This window comes from Mycteria americana, chromosome 8 (assembly GCF_035582795.1).
Source record: "Mycteria americana isolate JAX WOST 10 ecotype Jacksonville Zoo and Gardens chromosome 8, USCA_MyAme_1.0, whole genome shotgun sequence".
NCBI classification, from domain to species: Eukaryota; Metazoa; Chordata; class Aves; order Ciconiiformes; family Ciconiidae; genus Mycteria; species Mycteria americana.
This window is the reverse complement of record NC_134372.1, coordinates 11,564,992-11,580,119: the sequence shown is the minus strand read 5'-3', so window position 1 is coordinate 11,580,119 and position 15,128 is coordinate 11,564,992.

The window sequence follows — 15,128 nt, the reverse complement described above, 5'->3', positions numbered from 1 at the left end:
TTTATCTCCTCTGCATCATGATGGATGGTAATCAGGGTTTTTTGTCGATTGTTCCAAATTCATTTTAGCAATTGACTCAGGTCATCATGTTGCAACAGTTTTCTCACCAATGTGAAATTCATTTCAATGGGGGCAGGTAATAAATCTTGAAAACAAAAGCTGTGGCTTTACTGTTGGTGGGGTCATAAGTGAAACTAACTAGATGCCACCAGGATTGGAATTCCCTTTCATGTTCAGTTGCATGATCCCAGATTACCTTTTGAATTTCAGTGGGTAAGGTGCCCTTTTCACCTTCTCTTACAATCGCTGCCACAGTAGATTGTACCCACAACTGAGCCTGAATACAAGAGCGAGAGAGACATTAATTTGGGCCGCGCCTAGTGCGTTCACAATTAGTCAGTGGTCCTTTTCATTAATTCTTTCCCACTGAGGTAATATATCAGGTAAAAGCCTGTCCTGGTTTCAGCTGGGAGAGAGTTAATTTTCTTCCTGGTAGCTGGTATAGTGCTGTGTTTTGGATTTAGTACAAGAATAATGTGATAACACACCGATGTTTTAATTGTTGCTAAGTAGTGCTTATACTAGTCAAGGACTTTTCAGCTTCCCATGCTCTGCCAGATTTCCAGGCATTGAAGTACTTTGGAAAGTCAAGTATCCCACTGGGCCTCGTGTGGCTTAAGGCTCTTTTTCAATAAGCCATTAGCTCTTTCTACCATCCCATTTGATTGAGGATAGTAGCGGTATGGAATACCCATTTAATTTTTTCCTGTTTTTCCCATTCTTGCACTTCCTTGCTGGAAAAATGTGAGCCGTTGTCACTTTGGTTGACATCGGGGGTTGGTAGGCCTGAAAACCAAGAGGATAATTCTTTAATGGTGCTCTGCCCATTAGCCTTCTGACATTTAGTTGTCATAATTAGGCCTGAGATGACCTCTACTCCTGTGAGGATGTACCGATATCCTGAGGATGGTTTAAAGGGTCCAATGTAATCAATTTGCCATGTTGACCATAGGGTTTTTCCTTTATTAATGTGTAGGGGTGGTGTTCTAGCAGGGTGATCTGTTTGCTATTTCAATTTACATTGGGGGCATTCTGTAAGGATGGTTTCACATGTTTTCCTGTTTAGAGGCCAACCTCGGCTTTAGGCTGCAAAACAAAGTGTTTCTCTGCCTGTGTGGCCTAATTTCTGATGTAACCATTCCCCCAGTCGTTACCATCCCGGATCTGGTGTATCTCCTGGTTTTATTCCCCTAATTCTAGCTAATTCATCGACTTGTTGGTTCCATTTTGTGGCTGGTTGGTCATTGTTTACATGGGCTTTTACCCACCCTAGTTTAAACGGCTCTGGTCTAGCTATGTCTAATAGTAATTGCCAGTCTTCAGTTCTACAAATTGGGGATCTATTTACTTCCCAATTTAGAGCTTCCCGTTGACAAAGCCATTGTGTGGTACCTCCCCATACAGCACAGGAGTCGACATAGATAACTTTTGCTCCGTTTTGTGCTGCTAGAACAACTGCCCTTAATTCTCCCACGGGTCAGGCCTTTACTTCTCCCAGAGTCTGTACAAAACCACTGCTAGTTTTGTTAAGAGGTCGAGTGCATCCGTCACAGCAACAAGTTTGTAAGGCCTCAGAGAGGTGGAAGAGCATCAGGGAGCTATTTGGCTTCCCCTCCGGGGAGCATGGCTGCAATCCTGGTGCCAGAGGCGGCACCATGCAGTGCCGCTGTGGCAGGGTTCATGTGACAGCAGTCCCAGGCGTGTGGCAGCCCTGTTCCCGTGTGCCCCAGCCAGAGAGCACAGCCACCATGGTGCGAGCAGTAGTATTGTTTACAGCGGTGGAAGTATTGTAAAGTAAAGAGTGCAAAGAAGACGGGAAAGTATTTCACTCAATATGATGCAACCAGGACCCTTATTTGTTGTCACTCTTCAAACTTTCCTCCTATTCCCTCCCAGGAGATAAGCATAGAGCAGTGAGTACAAGAAAAATGCAACATTTGAGCCCAGAACACCATTTTCTTGAGTTTGTCCTCATGGCAAAGCCTCCGGTTGATTTACAAGGAGGGGGCTGATACCACCAGTTGCCTCATGAATGTCAAGTGTAATTTGTTGGCTTGTATCTGAGCAGACTATCATCTTTTCCAGCCTGGGAAAAGTTCTTCTCTCCCTCAATACCCGCATCTTGGAGGGAGCTGGGAGGTGGAAATATCTTTCAACAGAAACAGATGCTTGAGGTTTGATACCTAGCAAATGTGAGCATGGTTCTCTACATTTTACCCCCTCACCATACATGTGTACTGCATCTGCATCATAACAAGTAATTAGATAATGCATTGAGCTGATATTCATACCTTAATTGCAGGTTGTTTCCTGTTTTTTCTCCCTTTAAAAAAAAAAAAAAGCTCTCTTTTCAGTCTTCTCATCCTCGGGCAAAAGACCCAATTAGTAAACCCTAACCTCTTAACATTGTGGCTCACTGCTGTTAATTACGAGAAATAAGTAAAGGCCTCAACACTTCCAGGGTAGAGCCCGTGGGCAAAAGGAAAGTTCTAGAAACTAAAGGGCTGTTGGGCAGCCATTATTTAAATAAGAAAACTGCATGGCTCTGGGGACTGCAGGCTGGAAGGACCAGCAGGGCTCTGCTGCCTTTCAAGCACAATAAAACAGGAGGGAAATATTAACCTGGAACATGTTAAGAACTGAGGAAAGGGTCTTCGCTCTCTCTGCTCTTTCAGCTATTGATTTTATTCTCGATCTCGAATGCAGAGTCTAAAACAAGCCTATAGCAGAGTTTGCCCTCATTTTTCTTGATTTAATGGTGAAGAGCTTCTTTTGGCTGAGGGAATATATCTGTCTGGGAAAATCTCTTTTCTAAAAATGAAAATGTGAGGTTGGTGTTGAGAACAACAGAAGGAAAGCAAGCTACATATCGGTTCAGTGGCTGGGACCACCTGTCCCCCTCCTCAGGTGCCCCGTGTGCCGGGATGGGTCAAAGTGAGGAGGGAAGGCACTCGAGCACAGATTTCCCTGGGTTCCCACTAGTGCTGACGGCTGCTCAAACGGCACTGCCGATTCCACAGCCCCCTTTCTAGACAGAAAAAAATGCACAGCACCAAGGAATAACTGACTGTTCACTTCCAGTGCCTGACACCTTGCTTTTTGGCAGCCTGATCCATCTATAGCTGAGGCTTTTGGGGCAGTAATGTGCTTGTATTCCCACCTTATTTAGAGCTACTTTATATTGCCATTGCAGTGTAAAGGTGCTTCCGTGCAACTTGCAGCCAGGAATGTGGAGGCTTAAGCTCATGGACTTTGTTTGAGCCTTAGAGGTGAACAGGCAGGATCTTCAAACTCTTACGGAGGAAAATACAGTGTCATCTGATTTTGTAACCATGGAAAAGGGGAAAAAATAAGTGGTTTATAATAGTATTTAAAGGCTCTGTAATCACTCCATGGGACTCAGGAGCAATGCACAAAACTGCCATCCAATCTTACACACATATCAGCTATTTCTGGGGAAGCACAATCAGGAGACATTATGTTTGTCAGAGATTTTAAGTCCCGAGTGCAGCAGGTTCATGTACCTCTCAGTGCACAGGTAGCACAACTGAGTATCCAAACTGGCATTTTCACACCACAGACACAATTTTGTCAGGATGAAAAATAACTCAGCTTGTCTTCCCCCAGGACCCGCCGAGTTTCTAATACTGACTTTTATTAGACTGTGAAATAAATTCATATGAGAAGTGGTAGGGCTGGCTTAAAAGCAGAAACTTCAGTCTTCTGAAGCGGTGCCCATGAGAACACACTGCAGGAAATGATCTAGTGGTGGCAAGAAATGCAAAAAGTGGCTTACATCTTTTTTAACATCTTCCTGTTGAATGAAGCCATGTCAAAAAATGAGAGGCTCTATGATGCTGTTAGGCCTTAAAATGGAGTTACAATAATTTTGTTTGTCATTAGTGGCAATGTGTCTCAGACTTTGCTTTACCCAGACTGGGCTGGCTTGTGGGGCAGGCTGGATTTACAGGGAACAAGGCCAAGCTGCTTGTGATTTCAGACACTTGCTGGCACTTAGATTTTCAACAGAATTTAAGGGATCAGCTTGCCAAAATCTGTTGAAAATTCAGCGGTAAGGGGAACACCAGCTATTTTGACCTGCTATGAAATTCCAAGTACCAATAAGTGGCCTCCAGTTCTTGGCAGGTTCCAGGAGGACAGAAATCCTCCCGTGTCACAGCCACCTCCAGCCCTGCCTGCTCATGTCCCTTTGCACAGCTGAGTGCTGGCTGGCACCAGAAAGGATCAGCAGCAGCAGAGCAAACTTCACTTGGACCGTTATGAGTCAGGGACATCCAGAGCAAGGCTGATGCTAAACCAGCTGTCCCAAGAGCCCAGCAGTACAGTGTCAATATAAATTCACTTCTCCAGCTATACTGTGTGCAGGTGTGGCAAAGCTCTCTCCTTAATGACTTTCTTTCTCAGATATCCTCTGATCTCTCAGCATCACTTTGTTCATGATGAGTCATTTGGGAGGTATTTTTGTTCCCTGGCATTTGCATTTTCTGTAACTGGTTCCTTTATGTGTTCTGATCTTTTCTGCTCAGCAAGCATGTCCAATCGTATTCACTCTGCAATGAGTAAAGACACAGTTTACGAAATATCTACACAGTAGCTGCTATTGGAAGGCAGGTTGCATGCCAAGGATTCAGCCCTGTTTAAACACAAGACAGCCATCTAAAAGAGCTCAGCCTCACCATGCAGTTGATTGAAGAGCTTCTTTGGTGAATTAGAGAGACGGCCTTGTACTGCAATTTCTATGAATGTTTATCTAAAGCTATAGGGTGTAGGGGATTTGCCTCGCGTTCCAGTCCCTTTACATTTGTGTCATAGAGCTACACCAGGTCTGTAGCAATGCTAAATTTGGTTGCGCATACATTGCCTCGCGTATTGAGGCAAGAAAGATTTCTCAAGCCAAATATTAATATCATTGGCAAATTGGCATCCTGAAGCCAAAGTGGCTCTTTGGTCTGCATTGGCATACACTGTCAACATAGATGTGTGCTTTCCAAGGAGTAGCTCAGCTGATGACTTGAGGAAATTTCAAAGTGCTTACAGCTACTACCTGAAGTGCCTTTTGCAGGAGAATGGGAGGAAAGTTGGAAACCCAAACCACTAAATCATCCGTGCATTCAGGAACATGTACACCCTTCAGAGAAGGTTTTCAAGGCAGAAGTAGCCTTGCGCAAGGACTAAAAAAGAGTTTTCTCTAGATAGGTGGATGGCAGTCCCAATTGGTAATTTCAACATCTATTGCTCTTTATATCTTTCCAGAGGTTTATGATGCAGCTGAGTGAAATTTGCTCTAGTAGTCTTCTAGAGTTACTCTGGATTTACACTGGCATTAAAGAGATGGGTCTGGCCTATAAGTCAGAGACAGAAGAAAAGGCTTGATTTCAGATGTTCCTAGCTCCAAAACAGCAGTTAAAATTGGATTTCAGTCCCAACAACAGAAACATGGATTCAATCAATTAATAAAAACAGAGCAATTTTTGTATTTGCACAGGCTTCTCTGAAAACAGAGTTTGGCAATAACTATGGTTGGTTTGTCCATTATGTGAATCACCTGAAACTCCTGGGTTTTCCAGGTTTGCTTCGATGTCCTTAAAGATGATTTATTATGAGATGTTTTTCTTTTCTTTTCTTTCCCTTCTTTTCTCATCTGTCCTTGGATATTTTATTTCCAGTCTTTGATGGATCCTGGAAATATAGAGGAGAGACTACAGAAATGCAAGTAATTGGAGAAGTGTCAGGGTTGGTAAAATATAGTTAAGAGAAGCCAGATATTTTGTGTGTCTCTGGGAATATTATTTGCATTTTGTTCTTTGCAAGGAAGGCAATCTTTTTTGTGTGACACTCCTATATAAACCTAGCATATGAGAATCATCCTCTCCATTTCTTAGCTATTTTTCCAACTAACTTAATCTCTATTCTTCAGCTAGCCAAGTGAGATTTCTTCCTAAACAATATTGATGTCTGAAAAAGTATTGGTTTCATTACTTTCTATAATGGAATTACACACTGCCTTTTGTGCATTTAAAGTCAAGCTGTAAATTAGGCAGAAAGAACATTTGACATCTGCACAGGTGTTTCGATTCTGCTAAAGCTTTCGAATCTTTAAAATGTATTTCTGTATTCATTGGTCCTAACACTTCACTGTAGTTTGGGAAAAAAATATTATAAATCTCTGGTACAGGCTCGTACTGTAGCAAAATGACTCTCATTATTTTCAAGAAGTAATTCCATACTCTGGCTATAGGGTTCATCTTCATTCGATTCTCTCTAAATGGCTCTTATATCTGCACTGTAGATATCACAGGAATGACCATTAGTTTGAAGACAGAGTGTAGATTAGCCAGTCCTCTTATTCTTCCAAACACATAAACCTTTTTCAAAGAAGTTCTTTTTGGCCTTCTTGTTTACAGCCCCAACCATAAATATTTTTCCTATGATTCCAAAAGATTTCAGCAAGCTTTGGACCAAACCTACTGTTTCTGAAAAGAAATGACCTGTGAGCATTGCCTTTCACCAAGCACTGGTTGGCAATCTTTGAATTCTGCCTCGGCTGTGGTAAGAAACACTCTCTCCTTGTCCTATGAGAAGATGAGTAACGTCTCTTCACTAGAAGGGATCCCTTAAAATAGACCAATGGATTAATGTAGGAAACATTTATAACCCATCATACTTACAGAGCCTTTTTACCTTACTGACCAAGCTACTTAATGGCATTAGATCATTACACAACAGGTCTTTCAGTACTGCAGCATATAAACTTCTTATATACAGGAGTCATGCATCTGTTGGTCTTTCACAATGTACAGTAGGAGTTCATTTATCAGTATTTCATGTGCAATTGATTTTAGATCTCATAGCAGAACTGGGGAATTTAGATGATGGCTTTCAGCACGTTTAATCCACACACACAACACTTTTTTTTTTTTTTCCAGGTGTGTACCTTGCTCATTTATTTGTTGATCTGAGGGAATTTTTTGAGGAGACAGTTTTCAACATGTAACTAAAGAATGACTCTTTTTCTCCCTTGTAAGATATTTAGCAGGTTTTGGCTATGATTAAAATGCTTCATTTGAAATGGGTTGTTATGAACAAGAAGAGACACATTTAATGCATATTTAAAGTACGCAATTAAACGAAAGCAAGTGGCATATCCCAGTGCATTTAGTCATTGACCTGTTTGATAAAAGACCATTTAATGTGTACATGTAAGTAAAAATGGTGCAAACTCAATGTTTTCTTCTCGGGCTCTGCACACAGCGATGGTACATGCAACATTCTTCTTTACATCAGTCCTTCACAGCATATTAACGACTCAGATGAGATTACTAAATCGAGGACCCTTCAAACTATTGACATGATTGTGGTTCTGAGGGCAAGATTGTGTAAAGTAGATTGAGTCTGATCTGACGCCAGTGAAGAACAGCAGTAACTACAGAGAAATCAATGAAATCTCACTAGGGTTTTGGCAGCAGAGTGTGACTGCCAATAAAATTTTGTGTCAATAGCATTGGAAGTAATTATATCATGCTCTGTACTGGACTACAATCTGGGTGAGTTGACCTCATCTACAATTATAGCAGATAGCTTTCTGTAACTTCCCATCCAAATAATGTAAAACAATATTATTTACTCAAAACTAAATAAAATTAAACAATTAATTTCCATCGTAACTGAGGATCGAAGATATCAGGAATGCCAGAATATTTCAAACCATAACGTCCAAGGAAAAACAAAGCTCTTAATTTTCTGCAAGAAGAAGGATGTAAACTGTTGGATGTAACTAATTACAATTTATTAATATTCTTAATGTTTTTGCATAGTTATTTTCTAATAATGAGGGCTACATTGGACTGTCTTTATTTGTCTTTGAAAGAAAAGGATAAGAACTTTCATTCCTTATGCCTTTGTACATACAAATTTCAACCTTGGCAGTGAAGGCATTATATCTGTTATAAAATAACCCTACTTTTTGAGAAAATGACATTGATGTGCCAATTATGTTATATTCAGAATTGAATCCATGAGTCCATTTCCTTTTACTCCCTCTATTTAAGACTTTGTGCTGTTTTATTTCTAAATACTTTTGGGAGGTTAATCTGTTGCAAAAAGTTTAGGTGACATACTTAAATAGAAAATCCTCCCTGCTGCACTGGAAAAGCTTAAAAAAAAAAAAAAAAAAGAAAAGAAGTTCTCCAGCTGTTGAGAGTAACAGAGCCTTGACAAATATAGCAAACAGGATTTCTTAATTCAGCAAGGGATTGAAAGATTACGCTAGAGTCATGTAGCCAATGAGGGCACCCCTTTTACCCCCATAAAGTGACAAGAAATAAGTAGCTTATACACCCCTGCATTTGAGAGAAAAAAGGTCTCTTTAGAGCCACTCCATAGCTATAGCTTTTGCCCTTTAATCTGATAATTATCCATTGATTTTTCTCAGCTTCTGTGATAAGCCACAGAGCTTTGAGAGGAATTCAGGCAACATAATTTGCCAAAACTTGGGGGGTGGTCTTTAAAATAATAATAGGAATAAGGAGGAGTTTTCTTCCAGCATTTTGCAATATCATAAACAGCTCAAAATTTTCATCCATGCACATGCCACTGTGTATCCTTATTTATAATGAGGTTGTTATACAGTTCATCAGATTTTTTTGTTTGAAACATCTTTGGTAATATTATGTTCTCCAGCAACAGATAAAGGTGTAACTGTGACTTATTACTGACTTGTACTTCCCCAGCTGAACAAGGCAATGGGTAGTTTGGGGAGGCATGCTGTGAAAAGCTGAAAGTAGATAGATGTGAAAGCTTTGCATCATTCACCTATGCTCCTTCCCTTATAACATAAAGCAGTTTCACATGGAGTCTTGCCCAGCTTTTTTCACTCAGAAGTTGATATCTAATAGAGAGGTCTCAGTGGCAAATCTTAGTGAAAGAGAAAGTATTAAGTGAAATCATCTAGATCGTATTAGGGGTATGTGACTCACTAGTGGGATTGAAAGAGATTTTGCAAATGAGGAGAGGAAAAACCCTGGAATAGAAAATCATCCTTTGGTAACTGTGCCATTGCAAGATTATTTAAATGTAATGTAATAATATTAATTAATAATATAAATAAGCATTGATAAATATTTGAAAACCTCTACTTGATATGCAATTAACACAAATTACACAAGCAATTATATGGGGAGACAAATTATTTAGCAATTTTAAAGCTATTTACCCTCATGCTAGACTTCTCTCTGAATAATTAAGCCAAATTATTGTAGACTGTTTCATTTACATTAACTTAATACTTGCTTGCTAATATAGTAACAATTACAGTCAAGGTACCTCCAGCCCTAAGTGAATCATGCTAAGAAGGCATTCTACATACCTCTAGATTTTAGGAGCCTTGGTGCAGCCTGTGCGTAGCTGTGACGGAGGCACATCAGCAGAGTTCTGGAATGAGACTTCATTTACCCCATGAGTTATTGGCTCTTTGCTTTTATTATGACACATATTTTTACTGCTTTTTCTGTCTGTTCTGTTATTCTTTCTTGCTTAGGCTTTGATCTTTGCTCAGGCCTTCAATCCCAGTTTGCACATCACCTAACTGTGTGTGCTGAGAGCAGAGGGCTGAAGTGAATAGGATGCTTGTACATCTAGGGCCTCACCTCCAGCTGAAGTGCAGTAAATCAAAGACACAGCATGTGACATGAAGCGTGAGAAGATACCTTTGCCAACTGTAGACTGCAGCATCTGTAAATTGACAGCCTTTCCCTCTGCCTGTATACAGCCTGTACATGATGGGATATCAGCCCTTATTGGAACCAGGACTTTCTGGGTTTGGAGACACTTTAACCAGCTCTGTCAAGATGAGCCCCACAGTGCCACAGACCATGATGCAGAGAGCCCTGACCTCAGTCTGACTGTGGCTCAATCTTGTACATTGAACAGACACTTCAATATTGCAGATTCCAAGCTAATAAACCTTGGCAAGCTTTATCTCCCCAGAGCTCCATGCTTGGGCAGGAGCTGCATTGCCAGCGAGTACCTGCCAGAGACATCCTCTGATGTCCCTGGGAGTTAGGGGGCCTCCCTTGTGGCTTCAGTTCAGGATGGCCTTTGTGTGTGCTCACCCCATCTTTGCTCGAGAAGGCAGCTGAGCAGGTGCTTAAGTACTTTCTAGATAAGGAATTTTGCTTTAGGGTGCCTTAGGAATATTTGATCTTTAATTTCAAAGGTAGCAAAGGGAAAAAAGATAAAACAGAGCTGGTTGATTATAGGCTTTTTTCTTTGCACTCTGTGAAACTCTTTTGTTACTCAATGATTCGCACTGAACTTCTAACACATGTAGAGCTTCAGGCAAACATAATTAAAGGAATTATCTCATATCACAAAAGGTTCAAGTTCCCACTGAAATTTTGAGTCAGTTTAGCTGTGTGCTTTTTTCAAAACATTTTTAACACGAATCACTGAAGGAACATCAATCCCTGTCTCCTTTTAAGAAGAGGTGAGACAAACTTCTGTTAGAGATGGGGAAAATACACTTGAGATCTTGCTTCAGAGTGAGGGCGTTTCAAGCTGCTTTGTGGATCTCATGCTCTGTTCTGTGGATTTGGGAAGGCTTTGGGTATTCTCAAAGGTTTCACAAAAGGTAGTCAGGAAAAGTATATACGGATTCTACATAGCACTCTATGCCTGAGATGTTTCCAAAGAGGACTGTGCCTCCATGGGAAAGTGTCTGAAATTTTACAGTCTTCAAGGTGGCTGAAGACCACCAGGGTTAGATGATCTTTTCCAGCCTAGCCTTCCCATGACTCCAGAATCCTGTGTATATTTGTTTTCAGTGAAAGCTACTTCTGCCACATTAGTCTGGAGAGCTTTCTTTGAGAGATGCCATTAGCTCAGGTTTCTCTGAGCTTTTAAATCATTTATAAAATTTATCAGCTTCCTCGTAAGAAATGTGGAATGGTTTTGCTGTAGAGGAAAACTTTGTCATATTTTTATGATAAACGTGTAAAGTCTGTTTCAGTTTCTCTGAGGGTTGTTCTATAAATTCCCATGTTGAGACACTGTACCTCTGTTATAAGACATTTATCCATCAAAACTTTTCATTATAAATTTGCTATCAGGTCACTTCCTTTTACGTCCCCCTCCTGAATATAATGCACTGATCATTACACAGGATGGCCGTGGGAATATTTTACTGAACAAATCTTCCTGCTGATTCCACTGCTTTCATCCTCCTCCCCTTGAATTACACAGTGAAATCAATGAGAGTGCAAGAGAGCCTGCACAAAGAACTGCACACTGGTCATCCAGCATCAGCTTCACCATTTTAAAATAATACTTAGCTCATATAAAACATTTCTGATCTGCAACCTTTCATGTATTTCTCCAAGATGAGTTTCACTGCTGCAGTTTTACAGGTGGGAAGGTTGGCTCGCAGAGGGGAGAGTCACAGATGAGCCACGGAGGATCACCAGAGGCAAAATCCAGCCTTTGCTTTTTCAGCCCTGGGGCTCGGCTTGTGAAGGACAATGTGCTATAAAAGCGATGGGCCTGTATCCTACCTGCCACAAAGAACATATAGAAAACAGGCCAAGGAAAGCTCATAAGGATCAGCAATGACATGATTTTAGATTTATTAGAAATCTGTAATATGAACCAATCTCTGACCATTTTTTCTTTAGTTTAAGAAACTTTTGAGTGAGCCCAGATCCAGTTTTAGGCATCCAAAGGCCTCATTTCCAGGGAGCTTATCCTGGCCTATCTCCTTTGGCCATTTTGTGAGTCAGTGAATGTTATTTGTCTGCCTCTTTGTTTTGCTTATTTATTTTGTAGTCCAGATGCTATATTTGCAGCATTCTGAGTCAAAAATGGCTAAATAAGTACTTGGACTCCAAAGCTAAGTGAAAGAAGCCTCAGCTATAATCCGCCCCCGCCCCCAGCAGTGAAAAAACCCATGAACTACTCTTGGCCAAAGCCTCTTTGCATACGCTCTTTGCATACCTCAGTGTTAGCAATGTCAAGGCTGGTTTCTCACTGCTCTGGAGGCCGATGAGCAGAACTCAGCTGTTCCCCACATCGGCTCAACCTGTGCTGCTCACAGAAGTGAGGAGCCTTCAGTGGGTAATAAAGGGCACCTTCAAAGCAAAGTCAGGCAAGGCTGTAATTCTGCAGTAAAGTGCGGGCTGGTACCATCTGTAACCCCCTCCCTGTCCCCATCTCTATTCTTGCACTATTTAAAAGCAAAACACTGTAAAATATTGAAAACATCCTTGTATGTGTTGTTGACTGCATTTGTTTCAGATACAAGCTGAAGCTGAGTAAAGACTTGGATGAACAGCACTAAAATGCAGCTATATTTAGGTCTCAGCATGTTAATGTTTCTATTTGTTGCACAGCCCTAAGGAATTCTTCAGATAGCTTTTATGGCATTTCTGTTGCCAAGGAAACGCCTTGTCATGTGTGTGTGCGCGTGTACCGAAAGCCTGTGCAACCTCCATCACCACTTGCAGATGCAGAAATTCGTGTTGCGTTAAACAAGGAATAGGCACAACAAAGAAATATCCTTCCATGTATATAGGTAAACACAAAGGGAGGAACTGTGCTTTTAGCATCTCTCCTGTGACTCACGTCTGTCCCTCCAGACTTACCCCACCTTCCTGCAGGTGCTTTGGGTTGACTGTGCTCCTCGCTCACAGATACGGGACAGCATCTAGATCATAGATCAGCTGAGTAAGAACTTTAAACCTATTGTGCTCACTGTCCTGTGGCAGCACAATCAGTGCCCCTCATTCAGTTATCATTTGCTTGATAGGCTCATTCACGGGGAGAGAGTTAAAAAACCATAAAGTGGTCAGGAATGAGATGAGTGAGTTATTTTTTCCCCTCCCTACAGGGTTTGCTATATTAGAAAGTCACAATTCTGCGAAGTGACAGTCATGGGAAGTGACAACTATTTGGAAGATTGAAGCATCTGTCTTACTTGGTCTGTGCCCCCTCGTGCCAGGAGAGAACTGACATGACATGATCAGAACAGAAGTTTGGACTAAATCTTTCACAGTCTGTTAGGGCAGGCAGAGATGGCTATTGGAGGATTTTCTTTAGTCGGATACCATACAGTCAGTTTTGGGAGCAGGGAGGGGGCAGGCGAAGGAGGGAGAAGAAGAAGAAAAAATAATATTTGCATTTTTAAAAGCTTTTCCTCGCAGTGGTTTCTGAGCAAATGTAGGTCAGCTGTAGGATCCCTTTCCCACAGGGCTAATAGGAAAAGGTTTTTCTGGTGCTGCCTTTCCCTGTCCTGGTTTAGAATCTGTGTAGTTTATTCTAAAAAGACATCCAGCTGCTTTCAAACTGCATGCTGTGGGTGAGAGGCTTACAGCTAGCTAGGTTTGGGCAAACTGGTGACTGCCTACAACAGCTCAGCTAGCTCATTATTTCTTTCTGTATTTAGACTTTGCACCTTCAGTTTTTCATCCTTTCTTCACTCTAGATCTCAGACTTTTGGGCAATCGCAGATGATGCACGCCCAGACTCCCATGGAAATCTGTGAATCATGGAGATTTTTGCTGACCTTTAAAATGTTACTTTTTAAGTTTGTCATGTTTCTTGTTCGTTAGTGCTGCTCATAGTGAGTCTTGTGAGTTCTCATTAATTTCAGTGAGAGCTTTCTTTTAGGGATATGGTGTCACTGCGCTTGTCTCTCTGAAGGAATGGTTGTTGAACAGCAGCTGAAGTTTTGGCCTCCTGAGAAATTATTAGAGAGTATAAGACCTATTTCCCAAACAAAAGCCAGTGATGGTGTACAAAAGGAGCACCCATGATGACGTATCTTTTATATGAACTGAAACAATTTGTGCTTCCTAATTTTGGCTCAAGGTCTCAGCTTGAAATGCTTCTTTTCACATCCAATAGCCAATTCTATCTCCCTGTGCATATTAAAAAGATATAAATATAGGTGAAATCTAGAAGATATAGCAATGGGATACTTGTCTTTTTCCAGATAAGTAAATTCTGCCCTCTACCTTTACATGCCAACTTTGCTATCCACTTTTAGATATTGACTGCCTCCTCTGAAATTAAATTCTCATGGCTGTGGCAAAGCTGATAGTAAAGGAAGATGGAAATGGGTTCAGAATGCCACAGTGCTGCATGTCTTGGAAATTATCTTCCTTTTCTGCAGTATGTCTGTCTCCACTAGCGAGTTTGGGATTGTCAGTTTAGATCAGTGCTTTAGTTTGCAGTGGGATTAAATACAAATAGATATGGCTTTAAATCACCTTTGAGTTCCCTGAAACTTGGGGCACTTCAAGGGACAGTTTGGTTCATGGCATAATTTCCAGAGGGCTTAGGCACATCTCAGGCTACTCTACATCATATCGTCTCATGGTGATACCTACCTCGTGACACATCTATAGTCACAAACACTACAACATTGTGTTTCCTCTGGAAACGTGTTTTTGAGAACAGGAAAAATAGGGGAAGAGAATCAATCACTGGGCCTCAAGGATCTTCAGGACACCATATCTCTCTGACTTAGTGGTTCTTTGCACCAGAAAATAAAAGCAGCCACATGGTGCTTGAGAAATCATGTGACGTGCAACCAGTGCAGTTTCTGTTGGAATCCTACTGTGATGTCTCTGAATGCAAGCTTGTACCGGAGGAAAGCATTAGGTGGCCAACCGTTTTGTGTCTGAAGCCAAAATGACAAGATTCTTTCCTACAGCAACCTGTGGCAGGGAAAACTTGAAATGTCTGCTTTTTCCCTCGTGTAGATATTACAAGTCTCATCATGTTGTACTCCAACCACCTAAAATAATTGTCACGGGTGTAGGAAAGCATAGTAAAACATATTACCTGCCTGATTTTATCTTTCTGTCTCCATGCCACTGCATACATTTGTCACATCTGTGTTTAAAGGCAGATACAGTTTTACAATATAGGCACAAAGATCAATGCAAAATGATTTAGGTAATTGGAAATTTGCTAGAGAATTAATTTAAATTTTCATCAACTGCAATAAAAGCCTTGTTCATTTGCTGATGAAACCTTTGTGCTTCATCCTTTTA